The following is a 24,838-nucleotide window of genomic DNA, read 5'->3' as shown; positions in this document are numbered from 1 at the left end:
AGTCATCTTCGGCAAACCAGTCAGCGCGCAGGGGCGGCAGCCGAAGCGGCAGCTGTCCTAAAGCATGTAGAGTACTCCTTGCTACAGGGGGGCTACATTTTTGTGCCATTTGCGGTGGAGACGTGTGGTTGCTGGGGGGAGGAGGCGAAGCAATTCGTTAAGGACGTGGGCCGTCGCCTTAGAGAGCAGGGCTTTGACCCCCGCTCCGGGTCTTACTTGGCTCAGAGGTTATCCGTGGCAATCCAGCGCGGTAACGCTGCTAGTGTCATGGGCACTTTTGGGCCAGGTTTGACACGGAGTGGGTTCTAGGTTAAGTAATTTTAAGTTGGATTATTTGACTTTTTGTAATTTATAAAATAAAGAGATTATTTTTGGTCAAATACTTATTTATGAATTTTAATAAAAAATAATGTAATTATGTACATCCTGTTTATTATGTTGTGAGCGTTTCCTCGCTTCGGTTCTCCGCTACAGCTTAAGTAACGTGCACCATACTTTAGAATGCTAATGTTTAATAGGACTGTTTAAACCAATGGTCCGAATCAAACAGTGGCGTTTCAGACTGAATGGTTTGTACATTACTCTCAGAAATGGAGCCTGAAATCGGGATATTACCTACGCAAAATGTGGCTAGTGATGTAATGGAGTGAGTCAGTTTTTTTTGACGTGACTTATTGTAGATTTGCCGCAGATGGCATTATCTACTTGGCCGGACAAATGGGAAGCGCTGAAGGCTCTCACCCAATACAAAGTTTAAGACAACAGGCCTGAGGGTGCCCAGTTGGGTGGTAGGGTGTAACATAACATAACATAATCTTACAATTCATTCATTTTTTTAAATGTCAGTTTTGTTCAATATAAAAATCAGCACATACTTAATGTTTTTTGCTTTCTCGATCATTTCATAATGATTAAAATGACAAGTATAATATATATAAAAAAAACTTAGGACGACCAATGAGGCCGTCGTTAACACCCACAAATCGCGGATACATGAATTCATACTCTTAAATGGAATAAATTTATTCGCTCTAGAGTGGTACAAAAGATCTTAAATATATATTGTAAAAGTCCATCACTCAACCATACAGCGTGCAAATATTAATATTAAATAATTTATAATTAAACATGTTCCTTTAATTATAAATTATCTTTAAATATAATCTTCAATAAATCTGTCTTAAATAATTAAATAACAATAGATATTTTAAATAATATTATTGTATTAATATTTTATTGGTATGATATTTTAAATAATAATAATATTAATATAATAATATTATTTAAAATATCTATTGTTTATTATTTATATATAGATATTTAGAATTCAGTGGTTTAAAGCCCAAATCGGAACGCATGACACTACGGTGTTAGCGACGCGTTCTCCTAACAGGGCTGTCACGGTTTCAAATCACTAGTCGAAATTACACAAATCACCCAAACCAAGTCGCGTTCCTATAGAAAATGTAACTTCATTGAATAACTACACTCTGCTGCGTGCATTACTATTACGCAGTGTTACGTCACAAAACATGAGAAATGACTATTCCAAACGATTACCGAAGTCACAGTATATTGATAACAGTAAGTACACTTTGTACAAGAACCTGGGGGGTTAAATGGCCACATCGAAGCAATTAATCTAAGAGCAATATTGCAATTTGACATTTGTTTGCATTGCGCACTTACTTTTATATGCGCAAATTTGTAATAGTGCAATATTAAATTGCTTTGATGTGGCCATTTAACCCCCCTGACCCTCTGTTTGTGCGCTATCCTCTAAGACATCTGTCTGAGTTGAGTTGTCTACATTATCATCTCCCAAGCGTTACCCTGTTTTCCACAAAGGTCGCTTACCTTACCTTAAGATTTGACAGGTCCAGGTCCACAACACACTCGAGTAATTCATCAAAACATGATCTGGGGCCTTAGCCAAGTAGCAAACGATTATGACAATCGACAGTGACAGTGATAAAAACATCCTAGATTGAATCTCAAGCAAAATTGAATCTAATCATCACAATAATTCGATTGAACTTAACTTGGCTGTCAGATACTTATGCATACGTTTCATCATCACCAAGTTATGAGCCACGCTCTTGTCGGTGTAGCATTCTCCATGCTACTTTTCTAGAGAAAAATAGAGCAGTGGTTTCCCTCTTGCCTTCCGCCTCGCACGGCACTACTCTGACGCGAGTGGGATGACGCCTAGAGTAGTCTATTTCAAAAGACGTACTAGGACTCTTGTCTTCCGCCTCTGAATAGTACTGACTGTCAGGTTCCAGGTTACAGTCTCTGTGACATGCCACACACACACACACACACACGTTAACCGCTTGTTTTTTTATTGGTAAGGCGGAAAGTGTGGAAGCAAATCTTCTAGTGATTTGTGGCTACTGTTATTTTTTTTCTATGGCCAAGTCGTGCAATTTGTGCGTGATACAAACGTTAAAACTCCGATCTATTTTATTACAACTATGTAACAAACGCGTAATTGTTACGTGCGAAGTTGGTTTCCGATTTTAGGTCAATATTTATTGTTTCCAAGTTTGTTTCCTGGATTACAGTAATACTTACTTTATGGTCTAATCTTTATATTTGATATATTTTATACTTGATATCAGAGTCATGGTCTGATTCATCCTGCTCAGTGTTCATTACGGTGTCACTAACACCCATATGTTAGTGACACCGTTAGTATGGCTAAGTGACACCCTAACGAATACTGATGGGGATGATCTAGACCATGATTCTGAGTTAACATCAAGTGGCAAAACCGTCGCAAAATTCAAGTTTTTTAAAATTATTTTCAATTATTTACTTTTGCGATGATAAAAACTAATTATACTAATTTAGAATAGTGAGCTGAATCAATTTCACTTAGCCATACAAGTACATATGGGTGATAGGACCCTCAGCGCTCCCCATTTGTCCGGCCAAGTAGTTAATGCCATCTGCGGCAAATCTACAATCAAACACGAACAGAGGCAACTTCATCATCAATATCATTAATAGATACACAAGACTGGCTTCCTGCAAGATCGTACCAAATTGGCCCAATTTGGTCTACACAGACAGGAATGCACTAATTTGGACAATTACATGACAAATGGCGATCCATTGCTGGACAATTAGTGCATTGTGCTGCCGTGCCAAATGAACACGGATGGCGGGAAATATGAGATACGGTTTAATTAATATTGGCTCATGTATATTGGCTATAGAAGCAAATTGATTGTCACCTCCTGTCCAAGGCTCTGATCTCCGAAGCCGTGGTAGCTCAGTTGACAGAACGCTAAATCATCACTGTGAGGTCGCCGGTTCTAAATCCCAGCACGGGCCCTCGCTCCATCTTAGGCCTCGTCAATGCCTTCGGGCAAGTCTGATGCCAAGAGCAAACCCATCAAAGGTAAAAAAAAAACAATAATCTTCGATTTTGTATTAGAGTTCATGTTTGTTTAAGGCCACATAGAAGCAATACTTACAATACAAGAAATAAACATAAAATTGCTATTCAAAATTCTAGATTAACTAAATTAAATTCATCTTTTTTGGGGTTATGTATACGTTTTTACAATAAAATACCAGATAATATTTTAAATTTGTCAGAAAATAAATTTAAAGCTCATGTGAAGCTTACTTTATGTAAAAAAGCTTATTATAAGATTAATGACTACCTAACTGATAAAAATGTCTGGTATTGAATGTGTTCCTCTAGTTATTAAATAACTTGTAATGTATATCCTCATTGGTTTTTAAAAGATGTGTTGCTGTTGCAGTTTCTTGTCATTACTTCTCCTCAGCCATAACACCGTGCGAAATGACGTAAATTCAAAAATGTTACATTGACCTTCAACAAGTTTATCCATGATAATTACGTTGAATAAATGATTCTGATTTCTGATTTCTGATTTCTGATTTCTGATTTCTGATTTCAGTTCATCTAAGAAATTCTTAAATGAATTGCTTCGATGTGGCCTTTTTAACCCCCCAGTTCTTCAGAGCATTACCCGTAATAAGCCAATGGATGACGCTCAGAGATGCAACGTACTTCATACTATATAAAAAAAGTCCTAAAACTCTAAAAAAATAAAAAAAACTCAAATTCCTGAGAAATATACGCTTCGTTGTGGGAGCTAACATCATTTACGTTAAACCTACAATAAATCACGTCAAAAATAATAACAAAAATAAATCACTCAGTCACTCAGGACATGACCTCTCATATTATAAAGATCATGTCATACACCAACTAATTTTATACCCAAAGTAGTTACGTCAATTCAAATTCATCCGCCGGACCCTTTTACGGGCTTTAAAACACAAATTAAAACTTAGTCCCGTCTCGACCCAATTAGACCAACTACAATTCGAGCAAGTTAATTAAATGAAATTTTATACCGTAGGAAATACTGACACCCATTAAAATAATGTTCATTTTTATTACAAATATATATATATATGTTCCATACTTTTGCGACGAAAAATTCCACTTGATATCAACTCAGAATCATGGTCTGAATCATCTCAAAGTTTTCGTTACGATGTCACTAACACCCTGTACGTATACATAGATAAATAATAAAGTATAAAATTTAATATACAGAAGTAACAATAAAGTATCGTGAGTTGGGAGCTGGAATGTTTTATTCATGCTTCCTTCTGGAAGGCAATATAACTTTCATGGCACCAGTTGTATTTATTCAGTGTTTTTAAAAGGCAGTTATTTCCCAGCGCAGTAGCCAATGATATTATATACCTATCTTAGAAAGCATCGCCTTATACAGAAGCCCACGTCGGCGCCATTTTGAAAAATCACATTCTGATGGGATTTTACAATACAACACAAAAACGCACATATAAATACAACACTAAAAGCAATTACAAATGTAACAATCGGAAGCCTTATTGCTAAATAGCAATTTTTTCCAGGAAACCTTAGGGTGAATCAACTTGCTACATATTGGAGTCGGGGTCGGGGATTTTACTCAACAAAACTTCGATTTCTTTCGATTATTATTTATTTATTTAACAGTTTGTGTGTAGGTTCAATACGATCTACCCTGAACCGGCGTGCGTGTATGAAGCGATTGATGAATGTGGAGGAAGCAAGAGAAGTGTGTCAGGATCGAAGCAAATGGAATTCTATAGTCTCTGCATACCCCGGTGGGAAATAGGCGTGAGTTTATGTATGTCTTTATGTTGTGTGTACAAACTGTTAAATAAATAAATAATAATCGAATCCAATCTAATCTGTGTAGATTGGAATATAATAATCAATTAGTTCAACACAACACAGACAAGTGGTTCAACTTATTTGTAGTAGAAATCTCTTCCAGCAGACAGAGAAAGAAATAAACTTAAACTAAGAGAGGGCAGATAGGCGCGCACATCAATAACAATTTAAATTTAAGATAAAAAAACATAGAATCAGTTAACAACACTTATATATATAAAGTGTATATATGAAAATATATATTTACATTACTAATTAATCAATATATTATATGAATATCAATTCATTTCATTTCGGATAAAAAGAAGAACACAAATTACTTGATTTATACACATAATAACGGGTTCTTACCGCGTTTAAAGTAGGGATATGAGACTCCCGATATTTCGACACTGTTGCAAGTGCCATGATCACGGGATGACCCTGGTAAGAACCCGTTATTATGTATTTTAACTTTATTATGATAATAACCGCGTAAACTTAAAACAATGTACAAATTACTTGGATTAAAACTAGGTGCTTCTTGTGTGGTTTTGTTAACAAAAAATATATCCTAATGTGATTTAAACGTTTACGTGATTAGGTGACAATATTTTTATTCTTTTGTTTTATATAACACTCAAAAATTACACATGTAATTTACACGTTACAAGTATCAATATTTATTTCACAAGTATATTTTACAATCTCTCTACTTTACACGTACTTGTGAGTAACTTGTAGTTTGTGAACGTGTAGACTTGTAAGTTTTGATAAACACGGCATATATCTAACACTACATAACACACTACACAAAGTGACGTGTGCTGGAAATCGCCATAGCCACAGTGTACAGACAATAACAGTTTAACAGCTGTTAAACACGGGCCAAATGACTCGCACACTCCTACTCTGTTTATAGCTTTCGTCCTTACTTTTTGTTCTCGATGGATTTTCGCTTTATGTATACTACATACATACATAAACTCACGCCCGTAATCCCTAATGGGGTGGGCAGAGCCACAAGTAATCAAAGACAACTTGCAGCCACTGTTGATACGAGTTGTTATGTATACTATATTCTGCTAAATCAAATCAAATCAAATCAAATATACTTTATTGCACAGAACTAAAATTTCAACAATCAGACATAACACATGAAAACAGTACAATTTGGCAAAAATAACATATAATGCAAATGAGTTATTCATTTTTGTAATGTTATTGTGCCCGAAAGATATAATATACGACCCTGACGACCCGATTACTCTAGTCAGACAATTTTCCTCATTCGGCCATTAAGATACTATTAACAATTAAACAGTTTAAATTTATTTTTACTTATTTATTTAAATATGAGGTTATTTAGGTTTATTGTTCGCCTTATTTTTTTTGTAAAGGGTGATTGCCCTCAGTGTGCACCATTTATCAGGCCAAGTAGTTAATACTATCTGAGGCAAATTTACAATACAAGGAGCAACGTAAAAACATCTAATAGGTACGTAAACCAAAGCAATATTTTTATCAGATCAAATTAAATACACTTTATTGCCCACAAACAAAACATACAAACATTTAGCAACAGTACCAATGGGCGGCCTTGTTGGTCTGAAGCAATTTCTTCCAGGCAACCACTACCAGGAATCAGCCATAAAACTTGATGCGGAACGGTGCAACTACAACGGGTATAAGCTATAGTTAATATTTATACAAATACGCTACACATAATAATATATACATACATACATACATACATAAACTCACGCCCGCAATCCCCAATGGGGTGGGCAGAGCCACAAGCAATCAAAGACAACTTGCAGCCACTGTTGATACGAAGTCCAAAGATGGATATGATGAACCTTATGGTGATAAGGGATCAGCCTATCGCCCATAACATTAATATATACTCGATATACTCGATTATCGCCAATAATATATACTCAATATAATATAATTATACTTATATCATTTATCATTCAACGAACTGGCTAAATTCGTTCTCGCCAAGCAAATGGAATTCAATATTTCAGTCCCAAGCACGGTTTTGCGGGCGAATTTTTAAGTTTGAAGAGTTGAGTTCACTTTCCAATGTTGAACCAAGTAAGTCACTCAACGAGTATCAACTAGGAAATTATGTTGGAAGAGGGCCAACTTTCTTTGATTATTGAAGACTTCTGCATTGGACGAAAGGTTATAAAGAACTTTCATTATCTTAACATAGCATTGCGCCTGTATTCCCGAAGAGGCAGGCAGAGCTGTGTAGTATGAAAACCTATGTTTTGAATGCAGTTGACACCAGTAGGATTAGCACGCCAACCGCGTCGCACGAATTACAGTGACATCGTAACGAATACTCAGGGGGATGATTTAGACCATGATTCCGAGTTAATATCAAGTGGAATTTTCCGTCGCAATATTCATGTTTTTTTTTATATTTTAATTCTATACTTTTGCGATGGAAAATTCCACTTGATATTAACTCAGAATAATCAGCTGAATCATCCCTCTTAGTATTTTTTACGATGTTACTTACTCCCGGTACAAGTAAATACGGTAGCCACACAAGTAGGTATGGGTGTTAGTGACACCCTAACGAATACTGATGGGGATGATTCATACCATGATTCTGAGTTGATATCAAGTGTGTCCTCACACCCCACCCTGTATATTGAGGGCTTCGACCAATAAACACAGAGAATGCTATTTACGTAGATAGGCGTCGTACGGCTATTGGTCGACGCCATCGATATAACTCGCGCCGCGCGCGGCACGGTTGACATGCCGCGATGGCTGTTTATCTCCTTGAGTTATACTTTTTGTTTTGAATATGCTGATTTCCGAAGAAAACTTAATTATTTAGTTAGTAATATTGAAGCATAAAGGTTTTTGTTTTTTTTTTTTTTTTCAAAAAATATTTTGTTTTAATTAACCTCACTATCTTTTGCTTTCGGTTTTCAGCCAGCATAACTTTACATTTTTTTATGAACTAGACGAGATCCCGAAAATTTTATATTTCCAATCCCGCGGGATCGAATTTGCGATCTCGAGTCGGGATTACATTTCCTACCTATCACTACATAGTATAAAACAAAGTCGCTTTTTCTGTCCCTATATCCTTATGTACGCTTAAATCTTTAAAACTACGCAACGAATTTTCTTGCGATTTTTTTTAAAAGATAGAGTGATTCAAGAGGAAGGTTTATATGTGTAATAACAACCATTAAATCATGGAAAAATACTGTTATTTTTAGGATTTTAAGGTGATGTCGTAAATAATTTCATTATTTCCTCAGCATTGCACCCCAGCGAAGCCGGGCCAGGTTGCTAGTGTATGATAGTAGGGGCTAAATCTGTTGTGTACTCATTCCACGTTGTCACAGTGTATTAGTGAAGTAGAATATGTACTTACACGACCGACTGGAGAATATTATCTTAAATTAACACATCCTCTCTGTCACTTCACTATAAAGGAAATCAAGTGCATCAGATCATTCTAGATTGCTCCAGATTCAAGATTTATGAGCTAAATCTTGGTGTAATTTTATCGTTTGCTATGATTACCTACTCTTTTTGTTAAGGAATCGTTTATTTTCAAATAGGTATATATTTCAATGTATTTATTTATTTTATTTTAATATACTTAGTTATAACGTTTTTCAGGTGGTAATTGGGTGAATATCAAAATGTGCCAAGTTTGGTGGCGAACTGTCATATAATTTTTTCGTGAAAAATTGGGTTCCGACATGAAAAAAAATCCCTTTGGATCCTTTTTCATGTCGGAACCGAGGATCCTTTTGGATCTTTTTCATGTCGGAACCCTATTTTTCACGAAATATAATATGAAATTTCGCCACCAAACTTGAAATTTTGAGATTCACCCGACTTGATAGCGATTAGCGTCCAATATGGTGTAGTGTTTTTTGAACGAGAGTGGTCCCAAAATGGCGTTGTTTTAACGCAGCCGCGGTTCTTCGCTGGCACACTAGATGGCGCAGTCACTTCACGACACTTTTTATATAATATAGGGGTAAAAACAGATGGTAAATTGCTTGATGTTAAGCAATGAGGATAAACCTGTCTATTTCTTCCATCAGGGGGCTTAGAAAGGCCAGATTAAAGCAATAGGATAGTTTCCAACTAGTCAAATCGTCAACTAGTCGTATTCGTTACGATGTCACTTACACCCCATACAGGTACAATACAGGTTGCCATACAAGTACGTATGGGTGTTAGTGACACCGTAACGAATACTGAAGGGGATGAATCAGACCATGATTGTACATACATACATAAACTCACGCGTATTTCCCACCGGGGTAAGCAGAGACTATAGAATTCCATTTGCTACCATGATTCTAAGTATATTATATAAAGTGGAATTTCTTGTCGGAAAAGTCATGACAATTTTAGTGCTTTATTAAATTATTTTCCGTTCCATACTTTTGCAACTGAAAATTCCACTTGATATCAACTCAGAATCATGGGCTGAATCATCCGTCAAAGTTTTCGTTACGATGTCTCTAATACCCTGTATATTAAACAGGCCCTGTTTGTTATACGAGATAAATAAAAATATTGAAGGGAATATTATACTTACTAAATAACATACATACAGCAAGGTGTGGGTCTACGAGTATATATACTTATGTACGATCACGAGTATTAACTTTATGACAATTTAAACCGTAAGCCTCATTAAATGTCAAATATGATAGTGAGACAGGGTTCTTGACTGTACTATACACCTCTGCCTACTCCTTTCGGGGATACAGGCGTGATGCTATTATATACTATGTTAACTTACTTGCTATACTCCCAAAACTGATACTCATACCATAAACAATCCTTCAGATCCCGTAGAAGCATCAAGAACATCTGTGTTCTGTGGTGGATGTTCAAATGATCTATACAGCCTAGCCGTTAAGAGATGTGGTGACTGTTTCTACCATGTCCGGCAGACTGATGGAAGGCTTATATTGGATAGGTAGGTACTTACGTAAATAAAAATAGATCGCGTTAAGCTAAGCGGCTTAAAGCCGGGGTAGCCCAGTTGGTAGAACGTTTGCCTCTCACTTCGAGATCTCAGGTTCGAATCCAGCACAGGCCTAAACCAATGATTGTCGAATTTGTTTTCGAATTCATGTTTGGAAATTGTCATTATATTGGTGCAAATTCGTGTAGAACAGCATTTAATTTTATTTTAAGTTATATCTGTCATTTTCTTATCCGCCGAAAGGGACGGGTAATCGGCAAGCATAAAATTTATGGAACACAAAAAATCAAATCATTTTCACACGTCAATTTTAAGCATAAATCTAAAACAACCCTATAAAAATACATTGGACTATAACCCGACAGAATTAAGTTGACTAACACGTCAAACGGTTTGCATACCAGCGAGATACCTGTTTCATTCGCCGGGTTATTCATTCATTTACTCATTCTTCCTAAAATTAACAGGTTTCAATCATCCGTCGCTTTCCTTTTCGGCGGATAAGAAAATAACAGGTATAACTTAAAGTAAAATTAAGAGGTGTCATTGTCATGTCAATTTTATCGCTGTATTCATGTTTTGTTTGCGAAGCCTGTAGCGGTCAATACCTCCATAAAATATGTTTTATATCACCGCCATACTTTTACGACCCACTGCCCTAGAAATTGGCGGCGTTGTAACGTGGAGGGACTATTTTTGTTATTTATGGACGACTGATGGATTTCCGTTTAGGATATCGGGTTGGAAATAAAAAGAAAAATAATGTCATTACATTTAAATTTACAATAATCAATCACGGAATGCAATCTGTGTTCGAAATTCGGAGTTTAAAAATCTCTGTAGCATGAAGTTTGTCATTAGTTAAATCAATGTCATAATCGATTACGTAAAACAATACGTATAGTATAAGTTGCGAATTCAAATTCAAATTATTTTTGAAATGGAAACCATATTCCAATATTTATGGAGTATTTCAGTTTGAAGTTGTAAAAGTATCGTTATATCGAATGGATCAGTTACAAAAATGAGTTTTATGATAGTGCTGTAAAAAATAACAGTTATTATTTTTGAGAGCCCTGCTGCTACCTATTTTGTTGAATGGCAGATTGTTTGCAGTCACTTGAATAACAACAACAGTCAAATGACGGAGAGAAAATTACCTCTAAAACGACTTGCACGGGACTTGTACCCGCAGCTCTGCTCTGAAGGTCGGGACGAACTTGTTAACCATTACACCACGTCCTCAGGTTTTATTTGATCTATATCGTCATTATACTAAACGCCATCTATCCGAAACATTAAGTATTAATATTTCTTGGACTGAAGTGTACAGTTACAGTCAGATTTTCACTTTTACCCACTGTAGAACCCTGTCGCACTATCATATTTGACATTTAATGAGACTTACGGTTTTATTTGCCAAAAAAGTTAATGTGACATGGTTTCAAAGTGAATACATAGTATACTCATGATCGTACACCTTTTCTATAGCACTCATAATGTGTTTACAGACACTCACAAAAGAGAAAATCGGAATACATAGATGTCGTAGGCTTTGTCAAACTGTAGATTTGCCGCAAATGGCATTAACTTCTTGGCCGGACAAATGGGAAGCGCTGAAGGCTCTTACCCAAGGTACAAAAAAGTCGATAGGCGTGAAGTTGCCTAGTTGAACGCGAACTTTGCTTCGTCAAATCGTAAAGTTATTTGGCACATTTTTATATATATCCAACTAGCGACCCGCCTCGGCTTCGCTCGGGCGCAATACTGAAGAATACGATACTGAATACTAATAAAATTAAATTATTTACGACATCACATTAAAAACATCAAAGATAACAGTATTTTTCCACTACGTAATGGATATTAATATACATATAAACCTTCCTCTTGAATCACTCTATCTATTAAAAAAAACCGCATCAAAATCCGTTGCGTAGTTTTGAAGATTTAAGCGTACACAGGGATATAGGGACAGAAAAAGCGACTTTGTTTTATACTATGTAGTGATGCATCTACCCGGTAAGCATCTGCTCAACCGTTAATCAATTTTACCATCAATCCAAACAAAACGCACCGTGAAATGAGCGTCCGCCATTTTGACAGGTTAATTGTTGTTCGTAGCCAAATGTATTTAGTGGCTGACTTTGCTAACTGACGTATCTGTGTTTTTTTGCTAAAGTGATTTGTATGTTATTTGACAAGACAATTGTAAAAGGTGAAAATCAGTTTCGCCAAAAATTGCACATACTTACATTCGCGACGCCAGTGACGATTTGTCCGGCAAAAAGTGATCGCTGATTGTTTAAGTAAGTACCTAATTGGCTATTACGTCATGTGTTTGTCAAGGGCACGGTGCTACATTGTTCGTTTTTACCATGCTTTTTGACACAATTTAAACGCGGTGCGGTTTGGCATCAGGCGCCGAAATTTTCAAAATAAACTAAACATAATTCGGCCCTATACCCTGTTCTTACATTAAGTAAATACGTCAAATAACGACCTCCGTGGTCCAATGGTTACGCGCTGGATTCACGATCCGGAGATCCCGGGTTCGATTCCCGGTGGGGACATATCCCAAAAATTACTTTGAGGTCCCTAGTTTGGTTAGGACATTACTGGCTGATCACCAGATTGTCCGCAAGTGAGATGATCCGTGCTTCGAAAGGCACGTTAACCCGTTGGTCCCGGTTACTACTTACTGATGAAAAACAACCTCGTTTTACACAGACACTACACATTGACATTATCAACACGCGCAACTGTGTATGTGACGTCTGAGGGCTGCCAATTACAATACCTAATTTAACCGTCATAACTTACTTAGGTAGGTAGTACTACGTACGAAATATGTAAAAAAGATTATTATAAGATTAATGACTACCTAAATGATAAAAATGTCTGGTATTGAATTTCATTGGTTTTTAAAAGATGTGTTGCTGTTGCAGTTTCTTGTCATTTCTTCTCCTCAGCCATAACACCATGCGAAGTGACGTAAATTCAAAAATGTTACATTGACCTTCAACAAGTTTATCCACGATAATTTACGTTGAATAAATGATTCTGATTTCTGTTTTTATAATGATCAGTTAATAATTATTTGTTCATTTACCACACAAACCACAAAGAAGAAATTTGAACAAGGAAGGTTCACAATATAAATGAATAGGCTTTACACTTAATTGAGTTAGCAGCTGAACGCTTTCTTGTTATTTCACTCTTAGTTTTTTTGCACAATTCTTTAGTTTTCTTTATGACTCAACTTGTCGTATTCATATACTAAAAAAAGTAGGAAATGACCAGAAGAAGTAAATAATTGTGCTCGTATTAAGTAAATAGACATCTAAGGTATAAAAATCTAAATAATCTACATTTATCTTTGGTATAATGATGGATCATGGCCCAGGGATACGGGTGAAGATTTCAATGGTTGCAAAGGCGAAGATGGGAGCCATCGGTACGGCAATGATGGACGGAAGGGGCAAGTCACAGGGACTGTAAACTGGAACTTGACAGAGGGCAGCAGTAACTGTCAGTACTATTCAGAGGCGGAGAACAGGAGTCCTAGTATGGCTCTGTAATAGACTACTCTGGGCGCCATCCCACTTGCGTCAGACAGAGTACTGCGGGGCGGAAGGCAAGAGGGAAACCACTGCCCTATTTTTCCCTAAAAAATTAGCATGGAAAATGCTGCAGCGACAAGAGCGTGGCTCTTAATTTGATGATGATGATAATGATGGGCAAGATTGCTCGTATCTACCTGTGCATCACACCTGTTATTAGAAAAAAAAAGATCCAAGTTGCGTCGCTGGAGTTGCGTCAGTAACACGTGTTACATTATGCACATAATGAAGACAATAAATTGCTAGATGTATTGGATATGCTCGCTTTGATATGCGCAGTTGTAAATAAATGGGTGAATATCAAAATGTGTCAAGTTTGGTGGCGACTGTCATATGGTTTTTTCGTGAAAAATTGGGGAACTTGGGAAAATTGGGAATTGAAAAATTCCTTTTTCATGTCGGAACCGAGGATCCTTTTGGATCTTTTTCATGTCGGAACCCAATTTTTCACGTAAAAATGATATAAAATTTCGCCACCAAACTTGAAATTTTGAGATTCACCCAAATGATAATGCATTGCAAAGCAACGTACATCAGTAAATAATCATAAATCGTAAGTGTTGGCAACACCAACTAAAATACTTTTTTTAGTGAGTTAATTTTTATTCTGTCTTTTTCTCTCGCTCTGCGTGACAAGCATCATACTTACACATTACCAATAAATATATTCAAGTTGGGCGTTTAGTTGGAAGACCTGGCGGATTAAAATGGCCACATCAAAGCAAATCAAAAAAGCAATATTGCTATTTGACATTTGTGTGTATTGCGCACTTGTCAAATAGCAATATTGCTTTTTTAGATGAAATGCTTCGATGAGGCCTTTTTAACCCCCCCATGTTACAATGTCCACGTTTACATATTATTATGTGTTTACTATACATTGTTTTAAGTTTACACGGTTATTATCATAATTAAAGCACATAATAACGGGTTCTTACCGCGTTTAAATGGGGATATGAGACTCCCGTAATGTATCACAATTTGTTGAATAAACATTTTCTCTCTCTCTCCCGATATTTCGACACTGTTGCAAGTGCCATGATCACGGGATGACTGATGAGATTGGAGTGGATCATGGCATTTGCAACAGTGTCGAAATATCGGGAGTCTCATATCCCCATTTAAACGCGGTAAGAACCCGTTATTATGTGCTTTAATCATGTATTGTGTTTACTTCCTATTAGGACTACTAATATTTACTATAAGGTTAGTGATTTTGTAGAAGATAAGAATGCGTGGACCTTAACCCTTAAACAGGCCCCGAAGAACTGCTGTAAGAAATAAAGTGTTATATATGGATTTAGGCTTTGAATAGCGGCCTGTATGATTCCTTATCAACACATTCAGAAAAAAAACACTGAAAGTCCTGAAAAAAAATGTGGGAAAACATAATCCCATTGCCTGGATAGAGACTATCCTTTATGTGATAGCTATATATAAATGTCGAATGTTTGTCTGTTCATAATTCTAGTGTTTGATTACTAGATCATTATTATTTTAAATTGTAATTGCTATTACTTATTTAATTATTTATTTATAAATAATTTAATTTAAAAATAATTGTATTAATTTTTTATATTTATAGAGGTTATTATGTGGTAAGTAAATCAAATACTTTTTATTATAAATCCCATTTATTTCACATTTTATCATGAATCCCGAATTTAGTATAATTTGTGTATAACATAATCATAATAAATTTGTGTGTAATCGAAATGATGCGTAGTTTTTAGTAAAACAAATATGTTTAAAAAAAACACAAGTAACGTCGGGTGCAAAGGCTAGTATGTATAAAAAAATTGGTGATTTGAACAGGCAAAGGATATATAGCTCCCACAAATAAGTTCGACTCAACAGGCTTTGGTCACATGTTCCCCACATTATTATTTGCCTTGTTTTAGACAATTTAGCAAGAAATCAACTAGAAATAATGCAAATCCTGTTAGGAAAATTCAAAATCTCTAACATATCAAAAAATTGCACGACTTTCCTTTCTTTGTTTCGCCATAATCTGTATAAAACCACCACAGTCACTCAAAAACACGTCTCTAACGGACAGACGAAACTCGAATGGCTGTCAGTGTCACTTACGTTCGGATACACAAAGTTTGAAAATTCGGAACCATAGAGTATATATTTACGATTAAATTTTGACAGATTGTGGACTCTTTATTGCCAAAACCTGGCTACAGCATCGAAAAATCAATGTGGGACACATATGTCCGCGGCCTGCTTAAGGGTTAACCCCCTGGTCTTAACAATAATAATTCTTATATTCGTCCTACGTGGCAGACAAGTGAAGATCTGTCTGCGATAGACAAGTCCACAAAGAGCAGAAGTAACAAAGACGTTGAATGATATGATGACATAATATTAATGATTATCCGCGGCCCAAGTGTTGTGTTACTAGCGGTGTGTTGTTAGATAGATAAAAACATTTATTTGGTCTACAGACACACATGCATACAAAAAGAAAAAGATTAGATACAGACAACCAATCAACAGGACGAAGCTCTGTATTACACACGCCAGGTATGTACGTGTGCTGCAGCAGCGCAAATCGGTCATAGCTCAGCGCAAGTTTTTGCTCTCACGAACAAAACGCTGATTTTCAGCTACAACACGGCTGGAGAAATCCGCAGGTACGGCAACCGAACCAACCGATGATGCTCGCCAATAAAATTCGATACTGAAAAAGTTGTATAAAATAATCAGTATAGAATAATAGTATTCTGTACATACTCGTAAATAAATAATAGTTGTATGATATGTAGGTTTTTATTAAAACAATTTTATATAATATATACTAATTACATTAACAACATGTGCTAATTATTATTATAATTATATACCATCACAAATCATATATATTTGTATATGTGTGTTGTTCTTCTTCTACCATGTGGGTTGTGAAGAGGATTACCATCCCCCTCAACCCTGGTGTCAGAGTTATTATTGACAGGACTATAACTAGCTCTATCTCTTTCTCGCACTTATTATTTTCAACCTATACGACGCTCTCACTCACTCTTTAATCTTGTAAAGAAAACTTACACTAAACTATAAAATTAATATCATCAAAACGCTGCGTCGTTGTTCTTACGTTGAGGTTGCAGGTTCAAATCCCATCACAAACCAATGTATGTCGAATTTATTTTCGAGTTCATGTTTGGATCATGAATTATTATCACGTGCTCAGCGGTGAAGGAAAATATCGTGAGGAAGCCCACATTCCCGAGAAATTCACTTTCGGAGGTACGTGACCTAACCTGTATTGGGCTGGTTATCCCTTCGCGGTTGGAAGGTCAGACAGGCAGTCGCTTCTGTAAAAAACCGTTCCTGTCAAATCTTCAGGTTAGGTAAGCGGACGCTGTGAAAAAACGTGGCAATGATGATGACCATGAAAACGTTGCAAATGTTTTGATCCAGTCTCTCTTGACATAGACCCTGCGCATAGACCGCAACAAATATGTCAGGATGGCATCTCATAGTTATGGCGACTGGCGTGGCATTGAGCACGATCAACCTGGCTTAATGCCAGTAACTGGCAATGGCATAATTGCCAAGCATTGTTTATGCCTTTATTGAAGTCAAGTGGGTGTTTAAGTCATTTTAAGTAGGTTTTTTATGATGCTGCCACGGTTGAGATTGGTTAAGTTTTTTTGGCCTTGGATTAAGGTGTCAACACCCCGGATACTTTTTTTGACGTGACTTATTGTAGATTTGCCGCAGATGGCATTAACTACTTGGCCGGACAAATAAAAAAAAGAACAACGTTTAAGACAACAGGTCTGAGGGTGCCCAGTTGGGCGCGAACCTCGGCTCAGGGCGTCGTCTGAGACGAAAAATATTTGAAAGAATTAATCGACCCTAGTCACGGGTTTGCCGATCAAATCGTGTAATAGAAAATCGGCGTAACCATGGTAACCACGATCTCGAGCGAGTTGGTGGGGAGTAACCAGTAAACGCGTCACTACCATGTCATAATAAAAATAAAAGAAAATAAAAAATAATAAATTACTTACTTGAAATGGCTGTCCTATTTTCACGAGCACTTAAACATTTCCCTTTAACGTCCAATAATTGTTTGTACAAATGTCGTTCCCAGACTGAATTGTCCACGAATAACTAAGTTTAGTAGACACCGAATAGTTTTTGCTAACAAAATACGATAAAAATAGATTGTTGGGTTTTTACCGAGCTTTTTCGCTAAAACTACAGAATAAATAAAGAGAAAAGGCGCTTAAACCTGTCGCCGTTTTTATTGACTTCTGTTTTCACAGATTAAATTAAATACTTTGTCGAAGTTTAAAAAATAAAAAAGACGGAATGATGTACTCGTGTTTTTGCCATGTTTATTGCAGAATTCATAATAACTTTGTATTTCATTAATTAGTCATATTTATAACCTAGATTGTTTTTTTCCTTACTCGGGTCAGGGTGTCGGCTGAGAAGATAATATTTGATAGAATTATTCGACCCTAGTGGGGCCGATAGCGAATCAATTTCAATTTATCGTGTGGGTTGTGAGGTGGATTATCAACCCCATCAGTCCCATCACCAGGGTTGATGATCATACAACAAGGAAGATCTTCTTCTAAAAAAAAGGAGATTTGAGTAGTGCGGAGCAGACTCGAAAAGACGAGAAGCTAATTTGAGTCATTAGGCAATGGTTGGGATTCCATAGATAGCTGCGAACAAGTATCACATTGGACTAGATTGTCAACTAGCCTTTTGCAGTGGTTAAGTAGTTAATTCCGGTCAAGTTTTTAAGTAATACCATCATCACCAGCCCATTAACGTCCCCACTGCTGGGGCACGGGCCTTCCCTATGGATGGATAGGGAGATCGGGCCTTAAACCACCACGCGGGCCCAGTGCGGATTGGTGGTTATTAACGACTGCTAATGCAGCCGGGACCAACGGCTTAACGTGCCTTCCGAAGCACGGAGGAGCTAGAGATGAAAACTTTTTTTTTGTGGTCACCCATCCTATGACCGGCCTTTGAAAAAGTATGGTATTTATTTATGGTAATGGTATTTAAGTAATACCATTTGCGGAAAATACAAAAATACAAAAAAGTCACTTAAAAAAATATATCAATTTTTGGTCGTTTACTTATGTCTACAGCCCTAGGTTATCTGTGCTGCGCCATTGAAGGCGATTGGTCTGCCATACCGTCGTCACCGTCTGATCTACCTGCGGAAATTACACCTTACAGTCACTATCGCTGACAGGTTAGTGACTCCACTTAAATGGATCCCGCCAGCATTTGAATTGTGTAATAATTGCTTTGGCGACACGATCCGAGGAGAGTGGTGTGCTCTCTTTATGGCATGGACGAACTATACAGAATGTTAGTGACACCGTAACAAATACTGAGGGGGATGATTCAGATTATGATTCTGAGTTCAGTCTGACAAGTGGAATTTCTGAAATTATTCATGAAAATTTTAGTAAGGCCAAAATTAACAGGTACCTTCTGGGCGAGCTCGCTCCATCTTAGGCCGAATCTATTTTTGACTGAAAATTCAGAATCATGGTCTGAATCACTCCTCAAATTTCACTAACACCCTTTATAGATAGGTCTGTAATTCTTAGCGAGTGTTTCGTGGACAACCCGTTCGTAGCTCGACAATCAACTTCAACTTAACCAACGTTAGGAGAAAAAAAACTTATTATTACTTTAGGATTATGGTCTACAAGCTGTTTAAAACAGCCGCAAGCAGCAGCTGTAAGCTGTTTAAATTCTAAAGTAATAATATTTTGATATTATTATTTATTTAATATTTTTTTGTTTTGATATTTTTTATTTTTATTTTGATACATAAGACCACGCCTATTTCAAGTTGGGGTAGGCAGAAACCACGCAATTTCACTTACAACACGTTATGTTGATATAAGTCAACAATTATAGAGATCTAAGTAAGAAATACCCTAAATGCATTATGGATTTTTTTGTTCTAATAAGTCTAGCTCCTAATATTGTTGAAAAACAGTGATAATAAGAAATTAAAATTGATCACGGGTACTGAAAAGTGCCGGGCATCCACTGACATTTCCAATGGGAATCGACTTCCTAACCGGTATCGATGAAGTGTCAGAAGTACTGAAATCATTCGTTCAATCGGCTTGCCGAACTTCATGTGACGTCACGAATCGGGGATCGCCATCTTGGTTGCTTACGCGGTACGACAGAATCAAATCGACGATCGATTTGCTCCAATCTGAATCAGCTTCGTCTTAGCTGTTACCCCCCCCCCCCCCTGTTTGGGGGTAAAGTACCCTCAGTAAAATGATTAATTTAATGATAATTGATTTTGATTTATTGCTGTGACAATAAATGAAAGCATCTATCCAGTATTACAATAAATCTGAATTAATAATGAAAGTATAAACTTTACAATTGCTTTCAACCTAAACGTTATTTGAAAAGCTATATTTACTGCCTAAAAATTAGTCTACAGCGAACACAGTAAATCCCAAAAACTACTTTGTTTATGTATTAAGTAGGTCTAAAAGCAACTTTACGAGCTTTAAAGTTAAATTGCTTTTATTTAGCTTTTAAGCTTATTATTCAAGGCAGATTATACTTCACTAAGGTCGTAGACTGTTATATGAATTAGCCTTTTATTAAAAAATGATAAAATGGACTTTTTTTGACCTACACTGCTTACCACATGCCAGGGGAGAGTCTTGAGTTTCTTTGGGCACATAATGCGATCCCCATTGCACTTTCTAGAGATGCACATTATCCTGGGCCAGATTGAGGGTAAGCTTGAGGAAGAACGCCGATCAGATGGATGGACCAGGTCAGGGTAGCAGGGGACCCTATACAAAGAGCTACTTATCGTGTGGGTGATGTTGAGGTGGATTACCAACCTCATCAATCCTGGTGTCAGGGTTATTACTGAGCCGCCAAAGGCCCCCTGACATGGCTCATGTCATCATCATCACCAGCCCATTAAAGTCCCCACTGCTGGGGCACGGGCCTTCCCTATGTATGGATAGGGAGATCGGGCCTTAAACCACCACGCGGGCCCAGTGCGGATTGGTGGTTATTAACGACTGCTAATCCAGCCGGGACCAACGACTTAACGTGCCTTCCGAAGCACGGATCATCTTTTGACCCATCCTATGGTCACCCATCCTGTGACCGGCCTTTGCGAAAGTTGCTTAACTTCAACAATCGCAGACCGAGCGCGTTTACCGCTGCGCCACCGAGCTCCTCCCATGGCTCATGTAACGACTACATATTTACATCAGTAAGTAGTAACCGGGACCAACAGCTTATCGAGGACCAACAGCCAACTATGAAAGCCCTGGTAGCCTAGTTGGTAGAACCTAGCACGTTACTTAAATATTTAAAGTTTTAACTTAATGTTTTTTTAATATATGTGTTAATTTTCTTTTCAGATAAAGCAACGTAAGGCTGTAATCTGCTAAGTCATTATTGTGAGTAGAATTGATGTTATTATATCTAATTGATTTAGACAACTCTTTCTTATTATTTAAGAGCTGCGCTCTTGTCGGTGGAGTGGTAGGAGCCGTGGTGGCCCAGATGGTAGAACGCTTGCCTCTCACTTTGAGGTCGCAGGTTCAAAACCAGCAGATGCCTACACCAATGATAGTGGAAATTGTTTGTCGAGTTTGTGGATAACATCGTGAGGAAACCCACATTCCCGAGAAATGCATTTTAGGAGGTATGTGACCTAACCTGTATTGGGATGGTTATCCCTTCGCGGGTTGGAAGGTCAGACAGGCTTTCTGTATAAAACCGGACCGGAAACTGGAACCCTGACACCAGGGTTGATGAGCTAGGTAATTCACCTCACAACCCACACGATAGAAGAAGAAGGCGATTTAAAACTAACAACATTTTCTTTTTTTCTATTTAATTTACTTATGAATTTTAATCAAGAAAAACGTAATAATAACTCCGAAGTTTTATCACGTTGTTTTATGACAAAAAATGCACGCCCTTAATGCTCTTGGGGATGGTTAGAGGTAGGTTAGTATGGTAATGATTCTCAAAATAAAACAGGTCCACAAGAGAGGTAAGGTCAGGGACGAACTAGGAGTAGTATGTAAATAAAAGTAACAAAACTCATTTGTTTATTTTGAAATTCAAATAGTGACCTTTTTACTAAAATGTTGACCTTTCTGTTAAATGTAAAACAAAAGAAAACTAAACATAAAGTCTTGAAAACATTTTAGAAACAATGTCAAGGGTAATGTTGTTTGAACCACTTATGCAAAGTTTACGCTTGAAACATAACAAGCATAACATAGTATAAGTATGTCGTGTTGTAACATTGCGCATATTAAAAACTCATGTCCGTAGCCCTAATGGGGTCGGTAGGGCCATGAGTGGATACACGCCTATTTCCCACCGGGGTAAGCAGAGACTATGGAGATCCATTTGCTTCGATCCTCACATACTTCTATTGCTTCCTCCACATTCATCAATCGTTTCATACGCGCACGCCGGTTCAGAGATCTTACTGAGCCTTTTCTAAGGACATCTCCAATTTAGTCAATGTACGTCCTTCTAGGTCTATAACTAATCAAAACATAAATCTTCTTCTATCGTGTGGGTTGTGAGTTTAATTACCAACCTCATCAACCCTGGTGTCAGGGTTATTATTAAGCCGCCAAAGGCCCCTGATATGGTTCATGTAACGACTACATACTTACATCAGTAAGTAGTAACCGGGACCAACGGCTTAACTTATCTTACTTTCGGACAATCAGGTGATCAGCCTGTAATGTCCTAACCAAACTAGGGATCACGAAGTGATTTTTGTGATAAGTCCCCACCGGGAATCGAACCCGGGGTCTCCGGATCGTGAGCCCAACACTTAACCACTGGACCACGGAACCACTAAAATAACAATTTTACAAAAAATAATCTTCTTCTCTTCTTCTTCTGATTCTTTTATCCCCTGCTGGAATGTAAGGCTCGAATAACAGATTTCTACTCCTCGCGGTCTTTTTTCTTGTTCCCATGACATGCCGAGAGTTTTCTACTCTCTATTCTACTAATAAAAACTTCTACTAAACTACTCTATTAATAGACAAAACAAAACAATTAAAAAATAAATAAAGGAAAACAATATACTACTTGTAAAAAGAAATAAAATTAATACACCATGACTTTTTCTTTTAACCTTTAAAAAATACAAGTCATTTTTTAATATGAGCTACGCTTTCAACCAAGTAGGTAAGAAATATCGCATCCCACCCTTACAAAGTGCTTTTAGGCGCAGACGTTGCCAAATTTTAATCCCTTTTGTAATTAAACATTGTTATTAAAACAACCCCCATTTTCCCTATAAAGGTGTGTTAACACAAATGCGTAGGGGAGGGAAACGCGAAGCGGAGGAGCGAGTAAATCCTTACTCATATTGTTAGGGGGGAGGGGGGGGGGGGGTTCGGGATTGGAAGGATACTCACTGAGTCCAAGGAGAAACGAATTTACTCACTATACACAGGGTACAGTAGGGCTTCGCAATAACTCCGTCACCCGCGTCACTTCACTTTATTTCGCGACACTCGAACACATCACGAAACACAATACTATCACTACACTAACACTGCGCTTAACACTGCACTTGACACTGCACTTACACTGCTTTAAACACTGTATTTCACTTCCACTTTTTTCACTTTAACTGGCTCTCCTTGCTCTTCCCGCTCTTTATTACCGCCCTATGGCCTCAGTCACCAGAATAGTAGATTATTTTCTCGAATAATCTCGGGTGGAACCTTCTAGTAAAGAAAAACAAGGACGATGCTATGGGTCAGAAAAGAAAAAGAACGATTACGGTGATATTACAGAACTCAATCGGAGATTTTGGAGATCTCCTTAGAAAAGGTTTAGTACGATCTATTCCGAACCGGCGTGCGTGTATGAAGCGATTGATGAATGTCGAGGAAGCAAAAGTTTCAGGATCAAAGAAAATGGAAATCCCTAGTCTCTGCTTTCCCCGGTGGGAAATAGGAGTGAGTTTATGCGTGTATATAATGTATTCGGTGGATTCACCCGAGCTGAAAGACATATCTTCTTACACAGTACACAACACACCGCACACCTCTTCGCTTTGGTGGAGTCCCGGCCTAAAGAAGAGTGGGAGTATCAGAAATGCCAGTTGTGACGTCATTCCTAATATGAGACGTCCAAAACTAATGAGTTAATGATTATTAATGTTCCAACCACGGAAACCTTACTACCGGTCAGTTTACCAACGTAAATTTGCGATTCACGGAACGTAATTTTCTTGGCAAACCTTAATGATTATGAATTCCTCAGATGCAAATACGCTTTGGTCGAGTTGCAACGTTGTATTTGCTGTTAGGTAACAGCATATTAGGAGTAGATTTTATAGAAATATGAGTTTCAGAACAGCAAAATAAGTTTGTTTGTGAACACGGAAGGTGAGGGTAGTTACATCGGCAAAGATGGTTTTGTTTTGCTAGTCACGTATACTAATGGGTTTAAGGATAAACATGCATACATACATAAACTCACGCCTAATTTCCACCGGGGTAAGCAGAGAATGGAATTCCATTTGTTTCGATCCTGACACACTTCTCTTGCTTCCTCCAGATTCATCAGTCGTTTTATACACGCACCATGGTTCAGTGGAAGATGGGCTGTGTGTCTGGGTCATAGTAAGGGGAATTCCATGCTCTCAGCTTACAACTATATCCCAACAGTCAGAGGTAAATCTGTCGAGGCCAGATCTTAGAATTGATCATTTCATGATTTACTCGATCATTTCATGAAATGGTCGTATTTCATGAAATAGAACAACATTCGTTGGCCACATCATGATGTGGTTTGGCCAGATCAATGAACACAAAACGTTTAACGATATGAGCAACTAAATGCATGATTACTTCATGATATTGCCAAACGTTGGCAATCATATCGTAAAATTAGTAACATTATCCACCGGTAGCACTGGTGTCGATTATATTTAAAACTAGATTGATATTATAATCG

The 24,838-nt window shown here is 37.3% G+C and overlaps 1 protein-coding gene across 4 annotated transcripts in view; it reads left to right on the top strand.

Annotated features, from left to right (window-relative positions):
- LOC126373760 (Ig-like and fibronectin type-III domain-containing protein 1) overlaps positions 1-24,838 on the top strand; it is a 216,641-nt gene that overhangs the window by 84,915 nt on the left and 106,888 nt on the right. For all 4 annotated transcript variants that reach the window (XM_050020033.1, XM_050020030.1, XM_050020031.1 and 1 more), the window contains one exon: positions 21,247-21,285. The gene's annotated coding sequence lies outside the window, so the exon portion shown is untranslated. The remainder of the gene's footprint in view (positions 1-21,246; positions 21,286-24,838) is intronic.

Source organism: Pectinophora gossypiella, chromosome 16 (assembly GCF_024362695.1).
Source record: "Pectinophora gossypiella chromosome 16, ilPecGoss1.1, whole genome shotgun sequence".
Lineage (NCBI taxonomy): Eukaryota > Metazoa > Arthropoda > Insecta > Lepidoptera > Gelechiidae > Pectinophora > Pectinophora gossypiella.
Note: the sequence above shows the minus strand (reverse complement) of the source record. Positions and strands in the feature narration are given on the sequence as shown.